The sequence below is a fragment of the Phocoena phocoena genome, chromosome 17, assembly GCF_963924675.1.
Source record: "Phocoena phocoena chromosome 17, mPhoPho1.1, whole genome shotgun sequence".
In the NCBI taxonomy this organism is placed as follows: Eukaryota; Metazoa; Chordata; class Mammalia; order Artiodactyla; family Phocoenidae; genus Phocoena; species Phocoena phocoena.
Window position 1 is genome coordinate 33,626,232 of NC_089235.1, and position 20,485 is coordinate 33,646,716.

Sequence of the window (20,485 nt, forward strand, 5' to 3'; positions counted from 1 at the left end):
CAGTGTTTCCTCACGGCAGCTGACACAGGCCCATGAGAAAGTCGGACTCACCAGAAACCTTGTGCTGAGGCTGTTCGAGGACTCTGGAAATGTGGCTCTCCTCCAGGGACGTACAGTGTGTTGCCTATCACTCGGCACGCACAGAGAGCCTCGGAGGGATCAAACAATGGGTCTCGAAGTGCCTCAGCCGGCCCACAGGGGTCCGGAAGTACTCCGTGAACGTGGAGGGAAGTGAGGCATACCCGAGAGAACTAGGAGTCCTCAAAAGTCTACGTCCTTTAAAGTAAACGTATAAGCGACTTAGAACTCATGGAAACAGCTGCGTGCCTCCCTTTCTGCACGGGTACTAGGGGCCTAGACTGGAGGCAAGTTTACACGTTGAGATTCCCTTCAGCTCGAGAGCTTGTCAAGTTGACCTCAACCGCAGCCCTGGAAGCACCTGGCTCAGACAGAGCAGACTCATAATTTTCCCGAGCCATTCTTACAGGGTTACAGGCCTGTCAAGAGCAGGCCATGTCAGGTAGCTTCCAGGCAGCATGGATGCTGCCTTCCAAATGGGAAAGCAAGGCTAGTTCCAGCAAGCCCCCGTTTCCCTGGGCACACTCAGCATACAACCCTGTGGTTTCTAACTAGCTGAAAGAGGCAAAGGGTACCCTGTGTTTCCTCGTCTTAATCGAGATCTCGAAGTAGGATGTTCTGCATCAAGCGAACTGCCTCAACCCAGGAACGCCACAGCTGCTCCTGTGGGCCTGTGGCTATTCAAAAGCCTGCAGTGCCACAGGAAGAGCGGGACTGAAATGGCAGGAGGAACGCAAGCCGAGTGTCTCTGGGAGGCACGGTGACTTCAGGCGGGAGGTCCTAGATGGAATGCGAAGCCGAGGGTTATGTTGAGTTCAGCTCAGACTAGGCCAATGCGTGAGACTTCGACGCCATGTGGGACGTGCCAGAACGGTGTTCGTGAACGTGTGCGAGGGCTGAGGAAGTTAAGCTGCTTCCAAAGAGAGTGCAGTGCGTTTCCCTACGCTCGGCATTCACAGTGGGGCCGTAAAACGTAACGGGCCTGGATGTTGCTTAGCCGACCGGGGTGGGTCTGGGGGTACTCAGTGCTCCTGCCGGGAACACGGTCCTCACGCTCGCCTCCTAGGTGTCCAGGAGACTCTGCTACCGTTGCAGGTACGCAGAGCAGAGCCCACCTCCTCCTGGAAACTGCTGCACGCCTCGGCTTCTGCACGGCAAACCAGGGCCTCACCGCCAGGCATCTGTTCATGCTGGCTGTGTCGTGAGCGACACAGCATGGTAAGATGCTGACTTTCTCCTCGAGCAGAGTGACTTCAGGTACGAGGTCCTGGAAGTACTCTAAGCGCAGTGTTTCCTCACGGCAGCTGACACAGGCCCATGAGAAAGTCGGACTCACCAGAAACCTTGTGCTGAGGCTGTTCGAGGACTCTGGAAATGTGGCTCTCCTCCAGGGACGTACAGTGTGTTGCCTATCACTCGGCACGCACAGAGAGCCTCGGAGGGATCAAACAATGGGTCTCGAAGTGCCTCAGCCGGCCCATAGGGCTCCGGAAGTACTCCGTGAACGTGGAGGGAAAGTGAGGCATACCCGAGAGAACTAGGAGTCCTCAAAAGTCTACGTCCTTGAAAGTAAACGTATAAGCGACTTAGAACTCATGGAAACAGCTGCGTGCCTCCCTTTCTGCACGGGTACTAGGGGCCTAGACTGGAGGCAAGTTTACACGTTGAGATTCCCTTCAGCTCGAGAGCTTGTCAAGTCGACCTCAACCGCAGCCCTGGAAGCACCTGGCTCAGACAGAGCAGACTCATAATTTTCCCGAGCCATTCTTACAGGGTTACAGGCCTGTCAAGAGCAGGCCATGTCAGGTAGCTTCCAGGCAGCATGGATGCTGCCTTCCAAATGGGAAAGCAAGGCTAGTTCCAGCACGCCCCCGTTTCCCTGGGCACACTCAGCATACAACCCTGTGGTTTCTAACTAGCTGAAAGAGGCAAAGGGTACCCTGTGTTTCCTCGTCTGAATCGAGATCTCGAAGTAGGGTGTTCTGGAACAAGCGAACTGCCTCAACCCAGGAACGCCGCAGCTGCTCCTGTTGGCCTGTGGCTATTCAAAAGCCTGCAGTGCCACAGGAAGAGCGGGACTGAAATGGCAGGAGGAACGCAAGCCGAGTGTCTCTGGGAGGCACGGTGACTTCAGGCGGGAGGTCCTAGATGGAATGCGAAGCCGAGGGTTATGTTGAGTTCAGCTCAGACTAGGCCAATGCGTAAGACTTCGACGCCATGTGGGACGTGCCCGAACGGTGTTCGTGAACGTGTGCGAGGGCTGAGGAAGTTAAGCTGCATCCAAAGAGAGTGCAGCGCGTTTCCCTACGCTCGGCATTCACAGTGGGGCTGTAAAGCGCTACCGGCCTGGATGTTGCTTAGCAGACCGGGGTGGGTCTGGGGGTACTCAGTCCTCCTGCCGGGAACACGGTCCTCACGCTCGCCTCCTAGGTGTCCAGGAGACTCTGCTACCGTTGCAGGTACGCAGAGCAGAGCCCACCGCCTCCTGGAAACTGCTGCACGCCTCGGCTTCTGCACGGCAAACCAGGGTCTCACCGCCAGGCATCTGTTCATGCTGGCTGTGTCGTGAGCGACACAGCATGGTAAGATGCTGACTTTCTCCTCGAGCAGAGTGACTTCAGGTACGAGGTCCTGGAAGTACTCTAAGCGCAGTGTTTCCTCACGGCAGCTGACACAGGCCCATGAGAAAGTCGGACTCACCAGAAACCTTGTGCTGAGGCTGTTCGAGGACTCTGGAAATGTGGCTCTCCTCCAGGGACGTACAGTGTGTTGCCTATCACTCGGCACGCACAGAGAGCCTCGGAGGGATCAAACAATGGGTCTCGAAGTGCCTCAGCCGGCCCACAGGGGTCCGGAAGTACTCCGTGAACGTGGAGGGAAGTGAGGCATACCCGAGAGAACTAGGAGTCCTCAAAAGTCTACGTCCTTTAAAGTAAACGTATAAGCGACTTAGAACTCATGGAAACAGCTGCGTGCCTCCCTTTCTGCACGGGTACTAGGGGCCTAGACTGGAGGCAAGTTTACACGTTGAGATTCCCTTCAGCTCGAGAGCTTGTCAAGTTGACCTCAACCGCAGCCCTGGAAGCACCTGGCTCAGACAGAGCAGACTCATAATTTTCCCGAGCCATTCTTACAGGGTTACAGGCCTGTCAAGAGCAGGCCATGTCAGGTAGCTTCCAGGCAGCATGGATGCTGCCTTCCAAATGGGAAAGCAAGGCTAGTTCCAGCAAGCCCCCGTTTCCCTGGGCACACTCAGCATACAACCCTGTGGTTTCTAACTAGCTGAAAGAGGCAAAGGGTACCCTGTGTTTCCTCGTCTTAATCGAGATCTCGAAGTAGGATGTTCTGCATCAAGCGAACTGCCTCAACCCAGGAACGCCACAGCTGCTCCTGTGGGCCTGTGGCTATTCAAAAGCCTGCAGTGCCACAGGAAGAGCGGGACTGAAATGGCAGGAGGAACGCAAGCCGAGTGTCTCTGGGAGGCACGGTGACTTCAGGCGGGAGGTCCTAGATGGAATGCGAAGCCGAGGGTTATGTTGAGTTCAGCTCAGACTAGGCCAATGCGTGAGACTTCGACGCCATGTGGGACGTGCCAGAACGGTGTTCGTGAACGTGTGCGAGGGCTGAGGAAGTTAAGCTGCTTCCAAAGAGAGTGCAGTGCGTTTCCCTACGCTTGGCATTCACAGTGGGGCCGTAAAACGTAACGGGCCTGGATGTTGCTTAGCCGACCGGGGTGGGTCTGGGGGTACTCAGTGCTCCTGCCGGGAACACGGTCCTCACGCTCGCCTCCTAGGTGTCCAGGAGACTCTGCTACCGTTGCAGGTACGCAGAGCAGAGCCCACCTCCTCCTGGAAACTGCTGCACGCCTCGGCTTCTGCACGGCAAACCAGGGCCTCACCGCCAGGCATCTGTTCATGCTGGCTGTGTCGTGAGCGACACAGCATGGTAAGATGCTGACTTTCTCCTCGAGCAGAGTGACTTCAGGTACGAGGTCCTGGAAGTACTCTAAGCGCAGTGTTTCCTCACGGCAGCTGACACAGGCCCATGAGAAAGTCGGACTCACCAGAAACCTTGTGCTGAGGCTGTTCGAGGACTCTGGAAATGTGGCTCTCCTCCAGGGACGTACAGTGTGTTGCCTATCACTCGGCACGCACAGAGAGCCTCGGAGGGATCAAACAATGGGTCTCGAAGTGCCTCAGCCGGCCCACAGGGCTCCGGAAGTACTCCGTGAACGTGGAGGGAAAGTGAGGCATACCCGAGAGAACTAGGAGTCCTCAAAAGTCTACGTCCTTGAAAGTAAACGTATAAGCGACTTAGAACTCATGGAAACAGCTGCGTGCCTCCCTTTCTGCACGGGTACTAGGGGCCTAGACTGGAGGCAAGTTTACACATTGAGATTCCCTTCAGCTCGAGAGCTTGTCAAGTCGACCTCAACCGCAGCCCTGGAAGCACCTGGCTCAGACAGAGCAGACTCATAATTTTCCCGAGCCATTCTTACAGGGTTACAGGCCTGTCAAGACCAGGCCATGTCAGGTAGCTTCCAGGCAGCATGGATGCTGCCTTCCAAATGGGAAAGCAAGGCTAGTTCCAGCAAGCCCCCGTTTCCCTGGGCACACTCAGCATACAACCCTGTGGTTTCTAACTAGCTGAAAGAGGCAAAGGGTACCCTGTGTTTCCTCGTCTGAATCGAGATCTCGAAGTAGGGTGTTCTGGAACAAGCGAACTGCCTCAACCCAGGAACGCCGCAGCTGCTCCTGTGGGCCTGTGGCTATTCAAAAGCCTGCAGTGCCACAGGAAGAGCGGGACTGAAATGGCAGGAGGAACGCAAGCCGAGTGTCTCTGGGAGGCACGGTGACTTCAGGCGGGAGGTCCTAGATGGAATGCGAAGCCGAGGGTTATGTTGAGTTCAGCTCAGACTAGGCCAATGCGTAAGACTTCGACGCCATGTGGGACGTGCCCGAACGGTGTTCGTGAACGTGTGCGAGGGCTGAGGAAGTTAAGCTGCATCCAAAGAGAGTGCAGCGCGTTTCCCTACGCTCGGCATTCACAGTGGGGCCGTAAAACGTAACGGGCCTGGATGTTGCTTAGCCGACCGGGGTGGGTCTGGGGGTACTCAGTGCTCCTGCCGGGAACACGGTCCTCACGCTCGCCTCCTAGGTGTCCAGGAGACTCTGCTACCGTTGCAGGTACGCAGAGCAGAGCCCACCTCCTCCTGGAAACTGCTGCACGCCTCGGCTTCTGCACGGCAAACCAGGGCCTCACCGCCAGGCATCTGTTCTTGCTGGCTGTGTCGTGAGCGACACAGCATGGTAAGATGCTGACTTTCTCCTCGAGCAGAGTGACTTCAGGTACGAGGTCCTGGAAGTACTCTAAGCGCAGTGTTTCCTCACGGCAGCTGACACAGGCCCATGAGAAAGTCGGACTCACCAGAAACCTTGTGCTGAGGCTGTTCGAGGACTCTGGAAATGTGGCTCTCCTCCAGGGACGTACAGTGTGTTGCCTATCACTCGGCACGCACAGAGAGCCTCGGAGGGATCAAACAATGGGTCTCGAAGTGCCTCAGCCGGCCCACAGGGCTCCGGAAGTACTCCGTGAACGTGGAGGGAAAGTGAGGCATACCCGAGAGAACTAGGAGTCCTCAAAAGTCTACGTCCTTGAAAGTAAACGTATAAGCGACTTAGAACTCATGGAAACAGCTGCGTGCCTCCCTTTCTGCACGGGTACTAGGGGCCTAGACTGGAGGCAAGTTTACACGTTGAGATTCCCTTCAGCTCGAGAGCTTGTCAAGTCGACCTCAACCGCAGCCCTGGAAGCACCTGGCTCAGACAGAGCAGACTCATAATTTTCCCGAGCCATTCTTACAGGGTTACAGGCCTGTCAAGACCAGGCCATGTCAGGTAGCTTCCAGGCAGCATGGATGCTGCCTTCCAAATGGGAAAGCAAGGCTAGTTCCAGCAAGCCCCCGTTTCCCTGGGCACACTCAGCATACAACCCTGTGGTTTCTAACTAGCTGAAAGAGGCAACGGGTACCCTGTGTTTCCTCGTCTGAATCGAGATCTCGAAGTAGGGTGTTCTGAAACAAGCGAACTGCCTCAACCCAGGAACGCCGCAGCTGCTCCTGTGGGCCTGTGGCTATTCAAAAGCCTGCAGTGCCACAGGAAGAGCGGGACTGAAATGGCAGGAGGAACGCAAGCCGAGTGTCTCTGGGAGGCACGGTGACTTCAGGCGGGAGGTCCTAGATGGAATGCGAAGCCGAGGGTTATGTTGAGTTCAGCTCAGACTAGGCCAATGCGTAAGACTTCGACGCCATGTGGGACGTGCCCGAACGGTGTTCGTGAACGTGTGCGAGGGCTGAGGAAGTTAAGCTGCATCCAAAGAGAGTGCAGCGCGTTTCCCTACGCTCGGCATTCACAGTGGGGCTGTAAAGCGCTACCGGCCTGGATGTTGCTTAGCAGACCGGGGTGGGTCTGGGGGTACTCAGTCCTCCTGCCGGGAACACGGTCCTCACGCTCGCCTCCTAGGTGTCCAGGAGACTCTGCTACCGTTGCAGGTACGCAGAGCAGAGCCCACCGCCTCCTGGAAACTGCTGCACGCCTCGGCTTCTGCACGGCAAACCAGGGCCTCACCGCCAGGCATCTGTTCATGCTGGCTGTGTCGTGAGCGACACAGCATGGTAAGATGCTGACTTTCTCCTCGAGCAGAGTGACTTCAGGTACGAGGTCCTGGAAGTACTCTAAGCGCAGTGTTTCCTCACGGCAGCTGACACAGGCCCATGAGAAAGTCGGACTCACCAGAAACCTTGTGCTGAGGCTGTTCGAGGACTCTGGAAATGTGGCTCTCCTCCAGGGACGTACAGTGTGTTGCCTATCACTCGGCACGCACAGAGAGCCTCGGAGGGATCAAACAATGGGTCTCGAAGTGCCTCAGCCGGCCCACAGGGGTCCGGAAGTACTCCGTGAACGTGGAGGGAAAGTGAGGCATACCCGAGAGAACTAGGAGTCCTCAAAAGTCTACGTCTTTGAAAGTAAACGTATAAGCGACTTAGAACTCATGGAAACAGCTGCGTGCCTCCCTTTCTGCACGGGTACTAGGGGCCTAGACTGGAGGCAAGTTTACACGTTGAGATTCCCTTCAGCTCGAGAGCTTGTCAAGTCGACCTCAACTGCAGCCCTGGAAGCACATGGCTCAGACAGAGCAGACTCATAATTTTCCCGAGCCATTCTTACAGGGTTACAGGCCTGTCAAGACCAGGCCATGTCAGGTAGCTTCCAGGCAGCATGGATGCTGCCTTCCAAATGGGAAAGCAAGGCTAGTTCCAGCAAGCCCCCGTTTCCCTGGGCACACTCAGCATACAACCCTGTGGTTTCTAACTAGCTGAAAGAGGCAAAGGGTACCCTGTGTTTCCTCGTATGAATCGAGATCTCGAAGTAGGGTGTTCTGGAACAAGCGAACTGCCTCAACCCAGGAACGCCGCAGCTGCTCCTGTGGGCCTGTGGCTATTCAAAAGCCTGCAGTGCCACAGGAAGAGCGGGACTGAAATGGCAGGAGGAACGCAAGCCGAGTGTCTCTGGGAGGCACGGTGACTTCAGGCGGGAGGTCCTAGATGGAATGCGAAGCCGAGGGTTATGTTGAGTTCAGCTCAGACTAGGCCAATGCGTAAGACTTCGACGCCATGTGGGACGTGCCCGAACGGTGTTCGTGAACGTGTGCGAGGGCTGAGGAAGTTAAGCTGCATCCAAAGAGAGTGCAGCGCGTTTCCCTACGCTCGGCATTCACAGTGGGGCTGTAAAGCGCTACCGGCCTGGATGTTGCTTAGCAGACCGGGGTGGGTCTGGGGGTACTCAGTCCTCCTGCCGGGAACACGGTCCTCACGCTCGCCTCCTAGGTGTCCAGGAGACTCTGCTACCGTTGCAGGTACGCAGAGCAGAGCCCACCGCCTCCTGGAAACTGCTGCACGCCTCGGCTTCTGCACGGCAAACCAGGGCCTCACCGCCAGGCATCTGTTCATGCTGGCTGTGTCGTGAGCGACACAGCATGGTAAGATGCTGACTTTCTCCTCGAGCAGAGTGACTTCAGGTACGAGGTCCTGGAAGTACTCTAAGCGCAGTGTTTCCTCACGGCAGCTGACACAGGCCCATGAGAAAGTCGGACTCACCAGAAACCTTGTGCTGAGGCTGTTCGAGGACTCTGGAAATGTGGCTCTCCTCCAGGGACGTACAGTGTGTTGCCTATCACTCGGCACGCACAGAGAGCCTCGGAGGGATCAAACAATGGGTCTCGAAGTGCCTCAGCTGGCCCACAGGGGTCCGGAAGTACTCCGTGAACGTGGAGGGAAAGTGAGGCATACCCGAGAGAACTAGGAGTCCTCAAAAGTCTACGTCCTTGAAAGTAAACGTATAAGCGACTTAGAACTCATGGAAACAGCTGCGTGCCTCCCTTTCTGCACGGGTACTAGGGGCCTAGACTGGAGGCAAGTTTACACGTTGAGATTCCCTTCAGCTCGAGAGCTTGTCAAGTCGACCTCAACTGCAGCCCTGGAAGCACATGGCTCAGACAGAGCAGACTCATAATTTTCCCGAGCCATTCTTACAGGGTTACAGGCCTGTCAAGACCAGGCCATGTCAGGTAGCTTCCAGGCAGCATGGATGCTGCCTTCCAAATGGGAAAGCAAGGCTAGTTCCAGCAAGCCCCCGTTTCCCTGGGCACACTCAGCATACAACCCTGTGGTTTCTAACTAGCTGAAAGAGGCAAAGGGTACCCTGTGTTTCCTCGTCTGAATCGAGATCTCGAAGTAGGGTGTTCTGCAACAAGCGAACTGCCTCAACCCAGGAACGCCGCAGCTGCTCCTGTGGGCCTGAGGCTATTCAAAAGCCTGCAGTGCCACAGGAAGAGCGGGACTGAAATGGCAGGAGGAACGCAAGCCGAGAGTCTCTGGGAGGCACGGTGACTTCAGGCGGGAGGTCCTAGATGGAATGCGAAACCGAGGGTTATGTTGAGTTCAGCTCAGACTAGGCCAATGCGTAAGACTTCGACGCCATGTGGGACGTGCCCGAACGGTGTTTGTGAACGTGTGCGAGGGCTGAGGAAGTTAAGCTGCTTCCAAAGAGAGTGCAACGCGTTTCCCTACGCTCGGCATTCACAGTGGGGCTGTAAAGCGCTACGTGCCTGGATGTTGCTTAGCAGAGCGGGGTGGGTCTGGGGGTACTCAGTGCTCCTGCCGGGAACACGGTCCTCACGCTCGCCTCCTAGGTGTCCAGGAGACTCTGCTACCGTTGCAGGTACGCAGAGCAGAGCCCACCGCCTCCTGGAAACTGCTGCACGCCTCGGCTTCTGCACGGCAAATCAGGGCCTCACCGCCAGGCATCTGTTCATGCTGGCTGTGTCGTGAGCGACACAGCATGGTAAGATGCTGACTTTCTCCTCGAGCAGAGTGACTTCAGGTACGAGGTCCTGGAAGTACTCTAAGCGCAGTGTTTCCTCACGGCAGCTGACACAGGCCCATGACAAAGTCGGACTCACCAGAAACGTTGTGCTGAGGCTGTTCGAGGACTCTGGAAATGTGGCTCTCCTCCAGGGATGTACAGTGTGTTGCCTATCACTCGGCACGCACAGAGAGCCTCGGAGGGATCAAACAATGGGTCTCGAAGTGCCTCAGCCGGCCCACAGGGCTCCGGAAGTACTCCGTGAACGTGGAGGGAAAGTGAGGCATACCCGAGAGAACTAGGAGTCCTCAAAAGTCTACGTCCTTGAAAGTAAACGTATAAGCGACTTAGAACTCATGGAAACAGCTGCGTGCCTCCCTTTCTGCACGGGTACTAGGGGCCTAGACTGGAGGCAAGTTTACACGTTGAGATTCCCTTCAGCTCGAGAGCTTGTCAAGTCGACCTCAACCGCAGCCCTGGAAGCACCTGGCTCAGACAGAGCAGACTCATAATTTTCCCGAGCCATTCTTACAGGGTTACAGGCCTGTCAAGAGCAGGCCATGTCAGGTAGCTTCCAGGCAGCATGGATGCTGCCTTCCAAATGGGAAAGCAAGGCTAGTTCCAGCAAGCCCCCGTTTCCCTGGGCACACTCAGCATACAACCCTGTGGTTTCTAACTAGCTGAAAGAGGCAAAGGGTACCCTGTGTTTCCTCGTCTGAATCGAGATCTCGAAGTAGGGTGTTCTGCAACAAGCGAACTGCCTCAACCCAGGAACGCCGCAGCTGCTCCTGTGGGCCTGAGGCTATTCAAAAGCCTGCAGTGCCACAGGAAGAGCGGGACTGAAATGGCAGGAGGAACGCAAGCCGAGAGTCTCTGGGAGGCACGGTGACTTCAGGCGGGAGGTCCTAGATGGAATGCGAAACCGAGGGTTATGTTGAGTTCAGCTCAGACTAGGCCAATGCGTAAGACTTCGACGCCATGTGGGACGTGCCCGAACGGTGTTTGTGAACGTGTGCGAGGGCTGAGGAAGTTAAGCTGCTTCCAAAGAGAGTGCAACGCGTTTCCCTACGCTCGGCATTCGCAGTGGGGCTGTAAAGCGCTACGTGCCTGGATGTTGCTTAGCAGAGCGGGGTGGGTCTGGGGGTACTCAGTGCTCCTGCCGGGAACACGGTCCTCACGCTCGCCTCCTAGGTGTCCAGGAGACTCTGCTACCGTTGCAGGTACGCAGAGCAGAGCCCACCGCCTCCTGGAAACTGCTGCACGCCTCGGCTTCTGCACGGCAAATCAGGGCCTCACCGCCAGGCATCTGTTCATGCTGGCTGTGTCGTGAGCGACACAGCATGGTAAGATGCTGACTTTCTCCTCGAGCAGAGTGACTTCAGGTACGAGGTCCTGGAAGTACTCTAAGCGCAGTGTTTCCTCACGGCAGCTGACACAGGCCCATGAGAAAGTCGGACTCACCAGAAACGTTGTGCTGAGGCTGTTCGAGGACTCTGGAAATGTGGCTCTCCTCCAGGGATGTACAGTGTGTTGCCTATCACTCGGCACGCACAGAGAGCCTCGGAGGGATCAAACAATGGGTCTCGAAGTGCCTCAGCCGGCCCACAGGGGTCCGGAAGTACTCCGTGAACGTGGAGGGAAAGTGAGGCATACCCGAGAGAACTAGGAGTCCTCAAAAGTCTACGTCCTTTAAAGTAAACGTATAAGCGACTTAGAACTCATGGAAACAGCTGCGTGCCTCCCTTTCTGCACGGGTACTAGGGGCCTAGACTGGAGGCAAGTTTACACGTTGAGATTCCCTTCAGCTCGAGAGCTTGTCAAGTCGACCTCAACCGCAGCCCTGGAAGCACCTGGCTCAGACAGAGCAGACTCATAATTTTCCCGAGCCATTCTTACAGGGTTACAGGCCTGTCAAGAGCAGGCCATGTCAGGTAGCTTCCAGGCAGCATGGATGCTGCCTTCCAAATGGGAAAGCAAGGCTAGTTCCAGCAGGCCCCCGTTTCCCTGGGCACACTCAGCATACAACCCTGGGGTTTCTAACTAGCTGAAAGAGGCAAAGGGTACTCTGTGTTTCCTCGTCTGAATCGAGATCTCGAAGTAGTGTGTTCTGCAACAGGCGAACTGCCTCAACCCAGGAACGCCGCAGCTGCTCCTGTCGGCCTGTGGCTATTCAAAAGCCTGCAGTGCCACAGGAAGAGCGGGACTGAAATGGCAGGAGGAACGCAAGCCGAGTGTCTCTGGGAGGCACGGTGACTTCAGGCGGGAGGTCCTAGATGGAATGGGAAGCCGAGGGTTATGTTGAGTTCAGCTCAGACTAGGCCAATGCGTAAGACTTCGACGCCATGTGGGACGTGCCCGAACGGTGTTCGTGAACGTGTGCGAGGGCTGAGGAAGTTAAGCTGCTTCCAAAGAGAGTGCAGCGCGTTTCCCTACGCTCGGCATTCACAGTGGGGCTGTAAAGCGCTACCGGCCTGGATGTTGCTTAGCAGACCGTGGTGGGTCTGGGGGTACTCAGTCCTCCTGCCGGGAACACGGTCCTCACGCTCGCCTCCTAGGTGTCCAGGAGACTCTGCTACCGTTGCAGGTACGCAGAGCAGAGCCCACCTCCTCCTGGAAACTGCTGCACGCCTCGGCTTCTGCACGGCAAACCAGGGCCTCACCGCCAGGCATCTGTTCATGCTGGCTGTGTCGTGAGCGACACAGCATGGTAAGATGCTGACTTTCTCCTCGAGCAGAGTGACTTCAGGTACGAGGTCCTGGAAGTACTCTAAGCGCAGTGTTTCCTCACGGCAGCTGACACAGGCCCATGAGAAAGTCGGACTCACCAGAAACCTTGTGCTGAGGCTGTTCGAGGACTCTGGAAATGTGGCTCTCCTCCAGGGACGTACAGTGTGTTGCCTATCACTCGGCACGCACAGAGAGCCTCGGAGGGATCAAACAATGGGTCTCGAAGTGCCTCAGCCGGCCCACAGGGGTCCGGAAGTACTCCGTGAACGTGGAGGGAAAGTGAGGCGTACCCGAGAGAACTAGGAGTCCTCAAAAGTCTACGTCCTAGAAAGTAAACGTATAAGCGACTTAGAACTCATGAAAACAGCTGCGTGCCTCCCTTTCTGCACGGGTACTAGGGGCCTAGACTGGAGGCAAGTTTACACGTTGAGATTCCCTTCAGCTCGAGAGCTTGTCAAGTCGACCTCAACCGCAGCCCTGGAAGCACCTGGCTCAGACAGAGCAGACTCATAATTTTCCCGAGCCATTCTTACAGGGTTACAGGCCTGTCAAGACCAGGCCATGTCAGGTAGCTTCCAGGCAGCATGGATGCTGCCTTCCAAATGGGAAAGCAAGGCTAGTTCCAGAAAGCCCCCGTTTCCCTGGGCACAGTCAGCATACAACCCTGTGGTTTCTAACTAGCTGAAAGAGGCAAAGGGTACCCTGTGTTTCCTCGTCTGAATCGAGATCTCGAAGTAGGGTGTTCTGGAACAAGCGAACTGCCTCAACCCAGGAACGACGCAGCTGCTCCTGTGGGCCTGTGGCTATTCAAAAGCCTGCAGTGCCACAGGAAGAGCGGGACTGAAATGGCAGGAGGAACGCAAGCCGAGTGTCTCTGGGAGGCACGGTGACTTCAGGCGGGAGGTCCTAGATGGAATGCGAAGCCGAGGGTTATGTTGAGTTCAGCTCAGACTAGGCCAATGCGTAAGACTTCGACGCCATGTGGGACGTGCCCGAACGGTGTTCGTGAACGTGTGCGAGGGCTGAGGAAGTTAAGCTGCATCCAAAGAGAGTGCAGCGCGTTTCCCTACGCTCGGCATTCACAGTGGGGCTGTAAAGCGCTACCGGCCTGGATGTTGCTTAGCAGACCGGGGTGGGTCTGGGGGTACTCAGTCCTCCTGCCGGGAACACGGTCCTCACGCTCGCCTCCTAGGTGTCCAGGAGACTCTGCTACCGTTGCAGGTACGCAGAGCAGAGCCCACCGCCTCCTGGAAACTGCTGCACGCCTCGGCTTCTGCACGGCAAACCAGGGCCTCACCGCCAGGCATCTGTTCATGCTGGCTGTGTCGTGAGCGACACAGCATGGTAAGATGCTGACTTTCTCCTCGAGCAGAGTGACTTCAGGTACGAGGTCCTGGAAGTACTCTAAGCGCAGTGTTTCCTCACGGCAGCTGACACAGGCCCATGAGAAAGTCGGACTCACCAGAAACGTTTTGCTGAGGCTGTTCGAGGACTCTGGAAATGTGGCTCTCCTCCAGGGACGTACAGTGTGTTGCCTATCACTCGGCACGCACAGAGAGCCTCGGAGGGATCAAACAATGGGTCTCGAAGTGCCTCAGCCGGCCCACAGGGGTCCGGAAGTACTCCGTGAACGTGGAGGGAAAGTGAGGCATACCCGAGAGAACTAGGAGTCCTCAAAAGTCTACGTCCTTGAAAGTAAATGTATAAGCGACTTAGAACTCATGGAAACAGCTGCGTGCCTCCCTTTCTGCACAGGTACTAGGGGCCTAGACTGGAGGCAAGTTTACACGTTGAGATTCCCTTCAGCTCGAGAGCTTGTCAAGTCGACCTCAACTGCAGCCCTGGAAGCACATGGCTCAGACAGAGCAGACTCATAATTTTCCCGAGCCATTCTTACAGGGTTACAGGCCTGTCAGGAGCAGGCCATGTGAGGTAGCTTCCAGGCAGCATGGATGCTGCCTTCCAAATGGGAAAGCAAGGCTAGTTCCAGCAAGCCCCCGTTTCCCTGGGCACACTCAGCATACAACCCTGTGGTTTCTAACTAGCTGAAAGAGGCAAAGGGTACCCTGTGTTTCCTCGTCTTAATCGAGATCTCGAAGTAGGGTGTTCTGCAACAAGCGAACTGCCTCAACCCAGGAACGCCGCAGCTGCTCCTGTGGGCCTGTGGCTATTCAAAAGCCTGCAGTGCCACAGGAAGAGCGGGACTGAAATGGCAGGAGGAACGCAAGCCGAGAGTCTCTGGGAGGCACGGTGACTTCAGGCGGGAGGTCCTAGATGGAATGCGAAACCGAGGGTTATGTTGAGTTCAGCTCAGACTAGGCCAATGCGTAAGACTTCGACACCATGTGGGACGTGCCCGAACGGTGTTCGTGAACGTGTGCGAGGGCTGAGGAAGTTAAGCTGCATCCAAAGAGAGTGCAGCGCGTTTCCCTACGCTCGGCATTCACAGTGGGGCTGTAAAGCGCTACCGGCCTGGATGTTGCTTAGCAGACCGGGGTGGGTCTGGGGGTACTCAGTCCTCCTGCCGGGAACACGGTCCTCACGCTCGCCTCCTAGGTGTCCAGGAGACTCTGCTACCGTTGCAGGTACGCAGAGCAGAGCCCACCGCCTCCTGGAAACTGCTGCACGCCTCGGCTTCTGCACGGCAAACCAGGGCCTCACCGCCAGGCATCTGTTCATGCTGGCTGTGTCGTGAGCGACACAGCATGGTAAGATGCTGACTTTCTCCTCGAGCAGAGTGACTTCAGGTACGAGGTCCTGGAAGTACTCTAAGCGCAGTGTTTCCTCACGGCAGCTGACACAGGCCCATGAGAAAGTCGGACTCACCAGAAACGTTTTGCTGAGGCTGTTCGAGGACTCTGGAAATGTGGCTCTCCTCCAGGGACGTACAGTGTGTTGCCTATCACTCGGCACGCACAGAGAGCCTCGGAGGGATCAAACAATGGGTCTCGAAGTGCCTCAGCCGGCCCACAGGGGTCCGGAAGTACTCCGTGAACGTGGAGGGAAAGTGAGGCATACCCGAGAGAACTAGGAGTCCTCAAAAGTCTACGTCCTTGAAAGTAAACGTATAAGCGACTTAGAACTCATGGAAACAGCTGCGTGCCTCCCTTTCTGCACGGGTACTAGGGGCCTAGACTGGAGGCAAGTTTACACGTTGAGATTCCCTTCAGCTCGAGAGCTTGTCAAGTTGACCTCAACCGCAGCCCTGGAAGCACCTGGCTCAGACAGAGCAGACTCATAATTTTCCCGAGCCATTCTTACAGGGTTACAGGCCTGTCAAGAGCAGGCCATGTCAGGTAGCTTCCAGGCAGCATGGATGCTGCCTTCCAAATGGGAAAGCAAGGCTAGTTCCAGCACGCCCCCGTTTCCCTGGGCACACTCAGCATACAACCCTGTGGTTTCTAACTAGCTGAAAGAGGCAAAGGGTACCCTGTGTTTCCTCGACTGAATCGAGATCTCGAAGTAGGGTGTTCTGGAACAAGCGAACTGCCTCAACCCAGGAACGCCGCAGCTGCTCCTGTTGGCCTGTGGCTATTCAAAAGCCTGCAGTGCCACAGGAAGAGCGGGACTGAAATGGCAGGAGGAACGCAAGCCGAGTGTCTCTGGGAGGCACGGTGACTTCAGGCGGGAGGTCCTAGATGGAATGCGAAGCCGAGGGTTATGTTGAGTTCAGCTCAGACTAGGCCAATGCGTAAGACTTCGACGCCATGTGGGACGTGCCCGAACGGTGTTCGTGAACGTGTGCGAGGGCTGAGGAAGTTAAGCTGCATCCAAAGAGAGTGCAGCGCGTTTCCCTACGCTCGGCATTCACAGTGGGGCTGTAAAGCGCTACCGGCCTGGATGTTGCTTAGCAGACCGGGGTGGGTCTGGGGGTACTCAGTCCTCCTGCCGGGAACACGGTCCTCACGCTCGCCTCCTAGGTGTCCAGGAGACTCTGCTACCGTTGCAGGTACGCAGAGCAGAGCCCACCGCCTCCTGGAAACTGCTGCACGCCTCGGCTTCTGCACGGCAAACCAGGGCCTCACCGCCAGGCATCTGTTCATGCTGGCTGTGTCGTGAGCGACACAGCATGGTAAGATGCTGACTTTCTCCTCGAGCAGAGTGACTTCAGGTACGAGGTCCTGGAAGTACTCTAAGCGCAGTGTTTCCTCACGGCAGCTGACACAGGCCCATGAGAAAGTCGGACTCACCAGAAACCTTGTGCTGAGGCTGTTCGAGGACTCTGGAAATGTGGCTCTCCTCCAGGGACGTACAGTGTGTTGCCTATCACTCGGCACGCACAGAGAGCCTCGGAGGGATCAAACAATGGGTCTCGAAGTGCCTCAGCCGGCCCACAGGGGTCCGGAAGTACTCCGTGAACGTGGAGGGAAGTGAGGCATACCCGAGAGAACTAGGAGTCCTCAAAAGTCTACGTCCTTTAAAGTAAAAGTATAAGCGACTTAGAACTCATGGAAACAGCTGCGTGCCTCCCTTTCTGCACGGGTACTAGGGGCCTAGACTGGAGGCAAGTTTACACGTTGAGATTCCCTTCAGCTCGAGAGCTTGTCAAGTTGACCTCAACCGCAGCCCTGGAAGCACCTGGCTCAGACAGAGCAGACTCATAATTTTCCCGAGCCATTCTTACAGGGTTACAGGCCTGTCAAGAGCAGGCCATGTCAGGTAGCTTCCAGGCAGCATGGATGCTGCCTTCCAAATGGGAAAGCAAGGCTAGTTCTAGCAAGCCCCCGTTTCCCTGGGCACACTCAGCATACAACCCTGTGGTTTCTAACTAGCTGAAAGAGGCAAAGGGTACCCTGTGTTTCCTCGTCTTAATCGAGATCTCGAAGTAGGATGTTCTGCATCAAGCGAACTGCCTCAACCCAGGAACGCCACAGCTGCTCCTGTGGGCCTGTGGCTATTCAAAAGCCTGCAGTGCCACAGGAAGAGCGGGACTGAAATGGCAGGAGGAACGCAAGCCGAGTGTCTCTGGGAGGCACGGTGACTTCAGGCGGGAGGTCCTAGATGGAATGCGAAGCCGAGGGTTATGTTGAGTTCAGCTCAGACTAGGCCAATGCGTGAGACTTCGACGCCATGTGGGACGTGCCAGAACGGTGTTCGTGAACGTGTGCGAGGGCTGAGGAAGTTAAGCTGCTTCCAAAGAGAGTGCAGTGCGTTTCCCTACGCTTGGCATTCACAGTGGGGCCGTAAAACGTAACGGGCCTGGATGTTGCTTAGCCGACCGGGGTGGGTCTGGGGGTACTCAGTGCTCCTGCCGGGAACACGGTCCTCACGCTCGCCTCCTAGGTGTCCAGGAGACTCTGCTACCGTTGCAGGTACGCAGAGCAGAGCCCACCTCCTCCTGGAAACTGCTGCACGCCTCGGCTTCTGCACGGCAAACCAGGGCCTCACCGCCAGGCATCTGTTCATGCTGGCTGTGTCGTGAGCGACACAGCATGGTAAGATGCTGACTTTCTCCTCGAGCAGAGTGACTTCAGGTACGAGGTCCTGGAAGTACTCTAAGCGCAGTGTTTCCTCACGGCAGCTGACACAGGCCCATGAGAAAGTCGGACTCACCAGAAACCTTGTGCTGAGGCTGTTCGAGGACTCTGGAAATGTGGCTCTCCTCCAGGGACGTACAGTGTGTTGCCTATCACTCGGCACGCACAGAGAGCCTCGGAGGGATCAAACAATGGGTCTCGAAGTGCCTCAGCCGGCCCACAGGGCTCCGGAAGTACTCCGTGAACGTGGAGGGAAAGTGAGGCATACCCGAGAGAACTAGGAGTCCTCAAAAGTCTACGTCCTTGAAAGTAAACGTATAAGCGACTTAGAACTCATGGAAACAGCTGCGTGCCTCCCTTTCTGCACGGGTACTAGGGGCCTAGACTGGAGGCAAGTTTACACGTTGAGATTCCCTTCAGCTCGAGAGCTTGTCAAGTCGACCTCAACCGCAGCCCTGGAAGCACCTGGCTCAGACAGAGCAGACTCATAATTTTCCCGAGCCATTCTTACAGGGTTACAGGCCTGTCAAGACCAGGCCATGTCAGGTAGCTTCCAGGCAGCATGGATGCTGCCTTCCAAATGGGAAAGCAAGGCTAGTTCCAGCAAGCCCCCGTTTCCCTGGGCACACTCAGCATACAACCCTGTGGTTTCTAACTAGCTGAAAGAGGCAAAGGGTACCCTGTGTTTCCTCGTCTGAATCGAGATCTCGAAGTAGGGTGTTCTGGAACAAGCGAACTGCCTCAACCCAGGAACGCCGCAGCTGCTCCTGTGGGCCTGTGGCTATTCAAAAGCCTGCAGTGCCACAGGAAGAGCGGGACTGAAATGGCAGGAGGAACGCAAGCCGAGTGTCTCTGGGAGGCACGGTGACTTCAGGCGGGAGGTCCTAGATGGAATGCGAAGCCGAGGGTTATGTTGAGTTCAGCTCAGACTAGGCCAATGCGTAAGACTTCGACGCCATGTGGGACGTGCCCGAACGGTGTTCGTGAACGTGTGCGAGGGCTGAGGAAGTTAAGCTGCATCCAAAGAGAGTGCAGCGCGTTTCCCTACGCTCGGCATTCACAGTGGGGCTGTAAAGCGCTACCGGCCTGGATGTTGCTTAGCAGACCGGGGTGGGTCTGGGGGTACTCAGTCCTCCTGCCGGGAACACGGTCCTCACGCTCGCCTCCTAGGTGTCCAGGAGACTCTGCTACCGTTGCAGGTACGCAGAGCAGAGCCCACCGCCTCCTGGAAACTGCTGCACGCCTCGGCTTCTGCACGGCAAACCAGGGCCTCACCGCCAGGCATCTGTTCTTGCTGGCTGTGTCGTGAGCGACACAGCATGGTAAGATGCTGACTTTCTCCTCGAGCAGAGTGACTTCAGGTACGAGGTCCTGGAAGTACTCTAAGCGCAGTGTTTCCTCACGGCAGCTGACACAGGCCCATGAGAAAGTCGGACTCACCAGAAACGTTGTGCTGAGGCTGTTCGAGGACTCTGGAAATGTGGCTCTCCTCCAGGGACGTACAGTGTGTTGCCTATCACTCGGCACGCACAGAGAGCCTCGGAGGGATCAAACAATGGGTCTCGAAGTGCCTCAGCCGGCCCACAGGGGTCCGGAAGTACTCCGTGAACGTGGAGGGAAGTGAGGCATACCCGAGAGAACTAGGAGTCCTCAAAAGTCTACGTCCTTTAAAGTAAACGTATAAGCGACTTAGAACTCACGGAAACAGCTGCGTGCCTCCCTTTCTGCACGGGTACTAGGGGCCTAGACTGGAGGCAAGTTTACACGTTGAGATTCCCTTCAGCTCGAGAGCTTGTCAAGTTGACCTCAACCGCAGCCCTGGAAGCACCTGGCTCAGACAGAGCAGACTCATAATTTTCCCGAGCCATTCTTACAGGGTTACAGGCCTGTCAAGAGCAGGCCATGTCAGGTAGCTTCCAGGCAGCATGGATGCTGCCTTCCAAATGGGAAAGCAAGGCTAGTTCCAGCAAGCCCCCGTTTCCCTGAGGACACTCAGCATACAACCCTGTGGTTTCTAACTAGCTGAAAGAGGCAAAGGGTACCCTGTGTTTCCTCGTCTTAATCGAGATCTCGAAGTAGGATGTTCTGCATCAAGCGAACTGCCTCAACCCAGGAACGCCACAGCTGCTCCTGTGGGCCTGTGGCTATTCAAAAGCCTGCAGTGCCACAGGAAGAGCGGGACTGAAATGGCAGGAGGAACGCAAGCCGAGTGTCTCTGGGAGGCACGGTGACTTCAGGCGGGAGGTCCTAGATGGAATGCGAAGCCGAGGGTTATGTTGAGTTCAGCTCAGACTAGGCCAATGCGTGAGACTTCGACGCCATGTGGGACGTGCCAGAACGGTGTTCGTGAACGTGTGCGAGGGCTGAGGAAGTTAAGCTGCTTCCAAAGAGAGTGCAGTGCGTTTCCCTACGCTCGGCATTCACAGTGGGGCCGTAAAACGTAACGGGCCTGGATGTTGCTTAGCCGACCGGGGTGGGTCTGGGGGTACTCAGTGCTCCTGCCGGGAACACGGTCCTCACGCTCGCCTCCTAGGTGTCCAGGAGACTCTGCTACCGTTGCAGGTACGCAGAGCAGAGCCCACCTCCTCCTGGAAACTGCTGCACGCCTCGGCTTCTGCACGGCAAACCAGGGCCTCACCGCCAGGCATCTGTTCTTGCTGGCTGTGTCGTGAGCGACACAGCATGGTAAGATGCTGACTTTCTCCTCGAGCAGAGTGACTTCAGGTACGAGGTCCTGGAAGTACTCTAAGCGCAGTGTTTCCTCACGGCAGCTGACACAGG